The 8,996-nt window shown below is 46.2% G+C and overlaps 1 pseudogene; it reads right to left on the bottom strand.

Moving 5' to 3' along the window:
* Positions 1 to 2,474: 2,474 nt before the first annotated feature.
* The window catches only part of LOC101783189, a 19,445-nt pseudogene continuing 12,923 nt past the window's right edge, over positions 2,475 to 8,996 (bottom strand).

Consider the following 8,996-nt stretch of genomic DNA (forward strand, 5'->3'; position numbering starts at 1 on the left):
TCCATGTTAGCCTACTTAAGAGGGGAAATTATATGCAGAAACGATTAGCATGGCATATTCACAAAAGATCATCAAACAAAGCATCCAGTGTTTATACTCAAAACACTGCTGGGGACGATGGAGGTGGAGGGGGAGGAGGGGCAGCAGCCAGCGGTTGGAACCGCCTCCTTGCGCCCCACGCATGTGCCGTAAAGCATCCACACCGAGTCGATGCCAAGGTTGGCTTCGGCGAAGGCACCGTACTCGTCGACATTGCAGAGACAGTCGTGGTCCGGGTTGTCTACAGTGTTCAGCACCGCCGAGCAGCAGCCTGGAGGAGGAACGGCTGTCAACAAGTGTACAATGCTCCGCCAGCCTTGCCGCAAGAGTAGAGCTATTGCATTTTGACGCTATTCCTACCCATGCATATCATTACTGTTTACATTAATTAGATAGATGTGTTATGTTTGTGGGTAACAGTTAACTCAAATTAAACCAACTAAGAACCGACTACTCTAACTACTTTCATTGATCCATGGTAAAAAGAATAAACTACTACTAAATTAACAATTGCATACCGATCCTACACACTCCATCTTGTTTATTGGCTAGGAATGGAAACAATTGCATACCTCCTTTTGGTGTCCTACCCACTGACGCCACGATGTCGCTGGGGCCGGCACGGGTGCAGGTTGGGAGCTCGTAGCTGCTGCAAAGTCAGACACGAAATTAATATATGATCCAACAAGTCTTTTGTTGCATGTAGCTAGTTCAACGCAGTGCGTGCATGGGGTGAGTGTTGAAATATGCAATGCATACTTGGAACATTCTAGAAGATTGTGGAGATCTCAAGAGACTAACTTTACCATTTATAAGGATAAGATCATGGCAAGGTAAGAAGGTTCTAGAAAATTGGAGAGAATGCATGAGCCATAATTGCCATGCTTCATGGTGAAGTGTAGAATACTCTAGAACTAGATATTTTAGCATGGTAGAAATATAAGAAACTAGATAAGGATGAGAAGGGTTCTAGAGTTAGGATATTTTGTATTGAAGAGTGTGGAAGTTGCCACATGGCAACACTACAATGATCATGAGCACCTATAAATAGAGGTGCTCCCCTCCTTCCTAGCCGATTTCTCAACAATAAGTGAGGCCAATTATTAGCAAATATATGCAGAACGTAGTATAATTAATAAAGACCAGACAGTCAGCTGAGAGACAGTCAACTAAGAAAAGATCCATCGATATTTGAGACCTAGGGTATTGAAGTAATATACAAAATAATGTAATTGGAGAATTGGTGTAATAATATTAGAAATATGTATTTTTCATCTCTTAAGTATTTTGGAAGTGTTCCTCATATTTTAATTGGTGCAAATCAATCCCTTAATTTGTTATATCGATGCACTAATCATCCCATCCTAACACTTTTTCCTACAATATTTGGTTAGATACAACATTTTAGTAAGCATTTTTACCGTTACCGTTTTGTCATTGTATAGGTTAGACATAGATTTTTATATATATACATATTGAAGTGTGCACTTAGGTCGCTTGTACTCTAGCTTCGCCCCTGGCACGAAAAATGTCATCTTGTTGGAGTTCGTGGGGTCTATTGGTCCGACGCCAGTAGCTGCGAGCTTCACCCGAGACCCAACTGTTGGATCTCTCCAGAAAGCTTCGCCGATGCTAACCTTGAACATGGATGTCCACTTGTCATGCCGCTGGAGGTGCGACACGGTGATGTAGTGCCAGCCGCGAGAGTCTTGGACAGCATAGAGCCTCCCCTCGCTGAACCCCACGCCGCGGCGCCTTGCAGCTTCCTCCACATCCGCCGCGACCAGATTGTCGCGGCGCGTCGCGGGTGCCTTCATATCTAGATCATGGCTATCGTCTTCAGCATACGGGAATGCGACACACCTCGCCATCGCTGTGCCCAGCCTGAAGAGGAGGATCAAGCCGTGCATGAGGTCGATGAACAGCAGCTCGGAGCCATCGTCATGTGCGACCACGGTGTGCGCCTCGAACATCAGCCGCTCCTGCTCGCCCGCAGCCTCCAAGAGCTTCCAGCCCGCCTCGACGTCCCCCAAATGTCGTTCCTCGAAGCGGCGCGGAAGCATATTTGGAGTAGAGAGGGGCCTTCACAAGACAAGGGGCAGTTTGGTGGCAAGCTAAACTGTATTGACCCATGCCCAGAAGCTAAGAAGTCCAAGGTCTAAAAAGACAGGAACTCTTTGGCCCACTGATAGTTGAGGGGATTTAGGAGCTATGCTGTGAAAAAATCAGACCGAAACAAAGGGATGTCAACTTACTCATTGTCAAATCATGAACTAATTAGGCTTAATAAATTCGTCTCGCCGTTTAGCCTCCACTTATGTAATCGGTTTTGTAAATAGTCTACGTTTAATACTCCTAATTAGTATCTAAATATTGATGTGACACTTGCTTAAAAATAAGCAAAGGGAACCAAACCAGGCCTAACGCTCTATGCTTCATCTGTACTGTTGGGGAACTGCCAGGAAAGGCTTGGAGGTGAGTACGAGTCCGATAAGCTCAGTCAAATTGAGTAGCAGAAACACCATCTGGTCTCCTGTATATACACGAAACATATATATGAGGCTCAATCAAATATTCTTTTCAATCGACATCCTCTATGGTGACTGTACTAGAGTCATATTAGATTAGAGTAACTATTTTTGTACAGTAAGTTATCACACACTTGTTGTTTACATTAGAATGGTAGTGGCATGCCCTATTACTATGATGATTGTACAACAACTTATACGGTTCTGAAAACTCTTCCACGTAAATATGATCTATACCTGGAAAGAACGCGGCATGTTGGCACTTTTGTGCCCATGAGAATCTGCAACCAGAGTGATGAGGACATGACTACTATGGATACACACAAGACAAGGAAATATTTGGAGAGATTCATGGATGATGCGGTGAACTTCTTCCTATGTAATCTTTTTTAGTTATTTCGAGAATAGATCACTACCTGATGCTATTAATATGATTAGGAACAATGGAAAGAAGAAGAAATACTTAAAGACAGGCATGGGGACGGAGAGGACCAGCATGAGGCATCCAAGCCATGCAGAGGCCCAAACAACATCAAGTTCGAGCCTGTCTCGGAGTCCAGGAGCAGTCTGCCTTAGATTGGGCGCCCAGGCCGCATACGGAGTCGGATTGCGACATTCTATATATGATGGAAAAATAATTTGATAGAGCTTCCAATGGATCTGGTCCCATGATAAAATTCCATCAGAGTCAACGGGAATCGTCGAAACAATTGAATGTCCAGAGTCTGTCAGGGTGCTACGTCACCATCTTTCGGGCCGTTGGACCGTGTATCGTGTTGGAGCCCATTAGGGGCACGTCCAGGGGTCTTACACGCCCCTAATCACTTTATATTAAGTAGAGTTGGCGAAGTTAGGGTTTGGGTTTTGCTTAGATTATTTCTATCATTGACAGTCGCCGTTCATCGGTTTGTGAGACCCCAAGTTCGTGTGCTTAAATTCAAGGTTTTCTGCAATTGAATTGCATTCTTCCTTGCCTTTGCTTGTGTTCTCGATTGCATGCAGGGGATAGCCTTCGTGGCGAGGTCAATCGGGCTGTGCACGGTTGATAACCAGAGGAGAAGTGGTGCTTCGATTGCGGGGTTCGGATCTTGCTAATCAGAAGGTGGATCGAGTGTGTTGTTTCTCCACCATATCGAGAGTTACCTTCACTTGACGGAAGATCGAGCACCCTAGTTTCCATCACAGAGGTACTTCAACAGTGTTTCTTCTTCGGATTACATGTACTATCTTAGATTGGTCCATGATTTCATTCTTATCAGGTAAAATTCAATCACTACGATAGGAATAATAGTTTAAACTAGCAAAAAGAATTTCAATGAGAACTGAGATAACATTATACGAACAACAAGAATGCAAGAAAGCACAAGCTATATGCACATGATGCCCGCTCCAGCTAGAGCAAAAGCCTTTGACAAAGACATTGCTGTTGTAGCTATTCCATTTGCAGCAGCCCTTTGTTCTTGTGGCTATGAATAACATTCAATTCAAATATTATATTTATTTATGATTTTGACATCAGTTCGAATACAATTCAATTCTTGTTAGGATATTGGATAATAAATCAATTGAAACAGACACAAGTTGCTGACACATACCACAGCATTGTTTTGCAGTAGAGAAGTGCCAGTAACTCTTGTTATGTGATCAAGATACTCACATTAGTATCCCCGAAGATAGATATTTGAATAAAGCACAAAGATTTAAACTAATATAACCATCATTTTATTTCTCGTAAATTTCTAATGCTATATATGAGCGTACCTATTTAACCATGTACATCACAGTGGCAAGTGGTGATGTATTTTCACTATAATCATAAAGTTCTTACTGCAAAAACACTTTTTAGCATTGCTGCAATGTAGAGCGGTATACCGAGTCTTATTCCTGATAAGTGTGTCATGAAGGGATAAGCAGCAATTATTGGTATAGACAGTGCCTGTGATGCTCAGGGTCAATTGTTACGAACTATAAATTTTTTTAACAGAAAATAGGCAATAATAAGTACAAGCAAACTAAAAATAGTCAAATAATTGCGACTTTAGCAACTCACTGATGAAATTTGGGTTGAGTGGGTAAGTCCAAAAGTTTTATCAACCCAAGGATATGCAAAAAGTCGATATACTAGAAGGCTGGTGCCTACAATTCAACAAAGGATGATTATTGGCCTTCCATAAAGTATAGTTAGTATAGCTTAACTATAAAACACAAATAAACACTGATCAAATGGTTGCGCAAGACTCCTTTTTTTCTGGGAAAGCAGTTGATTGAATTGGAATTACCTGAAACTGTAAGAACTTGGCCCACATCTTTAGATGAAAAGCTAAGCCCGCCATATTTTTTGTTACTTACGGTCCATAGAGAAAATATCTGATATCGAATTACAACAAATAAATTTCAGAACCATTATCTTTCAAAGTAGCAGAGCAGATCGAGTGAGTAAATGGTACCTCAGCATATGCAGTGTCATGGAGGGAGAAGACACAGTATGTGATAGTAGATGACATAAATGGCCAGTTTTTGAGTAAGCTCTTCTTAGGTGGTTCTATGCTTTCTTGATTAGTAGAACCTTCTACCGTTTCAACTGCTCTCTCAAGGCCTTTGTGCTTATGTGGTCTCCTGTTTAGTTGCTCCATTAATGACAAGTAAATTAAAATAATAGTGGAAAAAGCCCATGCGTGCAAGATTATCTAGCTTTTGTGTATTTTAAGGTAGGATAGAATATTCACATGGAGTCGACTACTTTATTGTTCCAACAAGACATGTTTATAGAACACAAGGAAAACTCTTCATGATGACACTAAAACAAATAATTTCAAAGCATACATATAGTCATAGAGTAGGTCGTACTTACCGGGAGCTTATGAAAACCAAGGTAGCAAAAAGTGAGATACATATACATGGTAATAAATATGGAAACTGCATGATGTTGGATGAACAAGACAAAATTTTTAAAAAATCATTCTAGATTAGTGTCAAAAATAATTTAATTTTACTCGAAAGGAATACCTTCCAAACACTGACTTCTCATGAAACAGATGTGGATATTGTTTGACAGGCTAGCAATAAGGATGGGACACAATAGGTTAAAATTAATCCAAATAGTTGAGAAATAATAATCTATGTGGATACCTGTGCTAGGTATCCCCCAATTGCTGGGCCAATTATAACACCCATTCCCCATGCTGTGCTGACCTAAATTCGATGAAATTAATCAAAATCAAACTGAGTTCCAGGTACGCAATAGCTATGTCATATGCGGCAAGTGCTGTGCGTTTATATGTGGAATTGGAACCTATAATTTTTTTTAAATACGCAGGAGAGCTGTGTATCTTTTCATTAAGAAGAAGAAAGTTTTATTACAACGCGGGCTAACCGGGCGCATGCACACGGGTTAGTGGTTACTGCTAGGTGTTATATTGGTGCACAAGAGCAACCTTACAGAGAATAACAAGAGCAGAACGTTAGCTCCCTAGTGGCTCAAAGACGCTGGCCAACTGAAACTTGCTAGGCATCTAGCTCCCGCCGCGCTCCAGAGCGTTGCTTCCTGCAAGATAGCTCGGTACAGCTCTTCGGGATTCTTCGCCGTTGCATGCTCGAAGACGCGCGATCGTTGCGTTCCTTCCATAGTTGCCATGAGACGAGCATAAAAATAGAGAATAGAATCGAGGCCCTTCCTGTGAGCGCTACTGAGGCTTTCCCTTTTCTGAAGCCACCATTCCGTCAGGGTTGCGTTCTGAGCCGGTGCGCTGTTCTGAAGGTTAAGCATGGAGCTGACATAGTGCCAGACCTGCTGCGTGTAGTTGCACTTGGCGAAGAGATGTTCAAAAGTTTCAAGCTCCTGGTCGCAGAATGTGCAATCGGCGCTATCCTGAAGGCCATGGCGTTGCCGTCTTGCTGCAGTCCACAGCCTTTCTCGGATTCCCAACCACATAAAAAACTTGACCCTTTAGGGGAGCCCAAGCGCGCCAAATCGATGTGGCAGCAGGGAGCTTCGTTGATCCAATGAAGAATGATTTGTAAGCTGATCGAGCTGAATAGATGCCGGAGCTCTCCCATTTCCAAGATACTCTATCCTCGATGCCCTGATCGAGCTGAACTCCGGCCACGGCGTGCCACAGATAAACATATTGGGAGATTGCAGTTACTGTAGCTCGTCCGGCAATATCCCGGATACATCTTTTGCCCTGCAAAGCGTCTGCAACTGTTCTTGTCTTCTTGATGGCTGGTCTGATCAGGCGGCATAGATCGGGTGCAAGAATACATGGGGAGGACTGGCCTAACCAATTGTCCATCCAAAAGAGAGCCAGGTTGCCATCACCTAACTGCACTTGGATTGAGGCCTGAAATATTTGCAGTAGGTTCTTGTCCTGTGCAAAGTCTGTTGGGAGGTGCTTCCATGGCCGATTTGTATCAGTTTTCCTAAGCCAAAGCCATCTCAGTCTGTGAGCGAACGACGCAATTCGCAAGTCTGGAACTCCCAACCCCCCAACAATCCAATGGTCTGCACACTGTTGTCCATGTCACCATGCATTGGCCACCATGAGCACTGCTCTTCCCGGCCCAAAGAAATCCCCTCCTTCTTTTGTCAATTTCTTGAAAGACCCAATCTGGCACCTTGAGTGAAATTAGCGTATGAGTGCATATGGAGCTCATCACCGCCTTCACAACTGTTAACCTACCGGCCTTGTTCATCAGATTGGCTTTCCAAGTTGGGATTGTGGCAGATACCTTGTCGATGAGAGACTGGAAGTGTGCTCTTCTCAGGCGTCCAACAGTTAGCGGCAAGCCGAGGTACTGAATTGGGAACTCAGCAACTTGAGCAGGGATAATGTTTCTGATTCTACTGATCTGCTGTTCTGAGCAAGCTATGGGGGCTATCATGCTTTTCTGAAGGTTTGTATGAAGACCGGATGCATTGCCAAAGAAAGTGAGGATCTCCTTGATTGTGATGATGTCCTGCACCTGGGGTACTGCAAAGAGTACTACATCGTCGGCGTACAAGGAACATTGATGATGGATTGCTTGATCAGGAGGAGGAGCTAGTACCCCGTTTTGCACAGCTTTCTTCAGAAGACGTTGTAGGACCTCCATCAGCAAAATGAACATCATAGGAGAGAGGGGATCGCCTTGCCTCAATCCCCTTGCGTTATGGATGGTCTGCCCAGGTGTTCCGTTTAGGATTACCCTTGTACTTGCTGTGGAGATGAGCATTGTGTTAGATTGATCTCTTTCCCGATTGGCCCAAAGGCCAATCAGGACCTTGATCTGCGCCCTGATCGGGGGCGCTTACCCTATCAATGGGTAGTGGGCCCCTGTCGCGCTGCGCTATATAAACAGGGTGGGGGGACCCGGCTCGGCTCACGAGGTTCGCCGCAGCCAGCCGCCCCCACCAACACACCTACCGATCTAGGTTGCGCAGCAGCGGCGGGAAGCGCCACTGCCACTTCACCGGTGACCGGACTACACTGCGCATCGCTGCCTTGCGCAGAACTACACCAACCGAACCCGCGATGGCCAGCAGCTCCGCTGCTCCCACCCCTAGGGGTGAAGGTACCCCAATTCCCCCTCTCTCACACTAGGCACTCACCAGGAACTCCTAGTCTCTCATGTCTCTCTCTCGAACCCGACTAGATGTGCTCTAGTGATCCTAGGCTAGGGCATAACATTGGTATCAGACACCTCCTAGAAGCTATTCTAGATCGGGAAAAGCAGTAGATCGAGAAAAGAATGACGATCGGAAAAGAAACCGAAAAAGAAACCGAAACAGAAACCCTAACCCTAACCCTAGATCTAAAGAAACGAGCGACGCCGGGAAACTTACCTGTCGTCGCCTTCACCGCCGCACGTCCACCGACGGCGAGCGGCAAAGGCCGGCCGAGCCTCGGGCTCGCCGGAGACCACGTCCACCCGAACCACCGGCGCAACCGCTCGGGGCTCGGGGGAGGGCGCAAAAGCACCACCACAGGACCGCTCGACGGCGGCGCGCCCAACCCTCGGGTGGACGCGCTCGCCGGCGAGGGGACCCGCGGTGGCGCCGCCCCTTTTCTCCATCTGGATCTCGAACCTTCGGTTTTTGGAGGGAGGAAGGGAGGAAGGCTAGAAAAGAAAGGAAGGAGGGGGCTGCCGCGGCTGTGCGCCGGCGGGGCCATCCCTCCACCGCCGCCGCCGGCCATCGCCGGGCGCGGGAGAGACGACCCCGCCGCCGCCGCAGCCGCGGCGAGAGCGAACGGGCGAAAGAAGAATGGGGCTAGGGTTTCCAGGGGCCGGCCGTCGGCCGGTTTTGTTCCGCCGAAAATGGCGCCTGGCCGTCGGATCTGGACGACGGTCGGGATTGTCCGGGCCAGATTCGGCCCAGGCGGATGCGGCGCAGGCCGCTTTCGCGGCCCAGCCCAGTTGTGACTGACGCGCGCGCGTCGCGAGCGAGGCCGG

This window comes from Setaria italica, chromosome VIII (genome assembly GCF_000263155.2).
Source record: "Setaria italica strain Yugu1 chromosome VIII, Setaria_italica_v2.0, whole genome shotgun sequence".
NCBI classification, from domain to species: Eukaryota; Viridiplantae; Streptophyta; class Magnoliopsida; order Poales; family Poaceae; genus Setaria; species Setaria italica.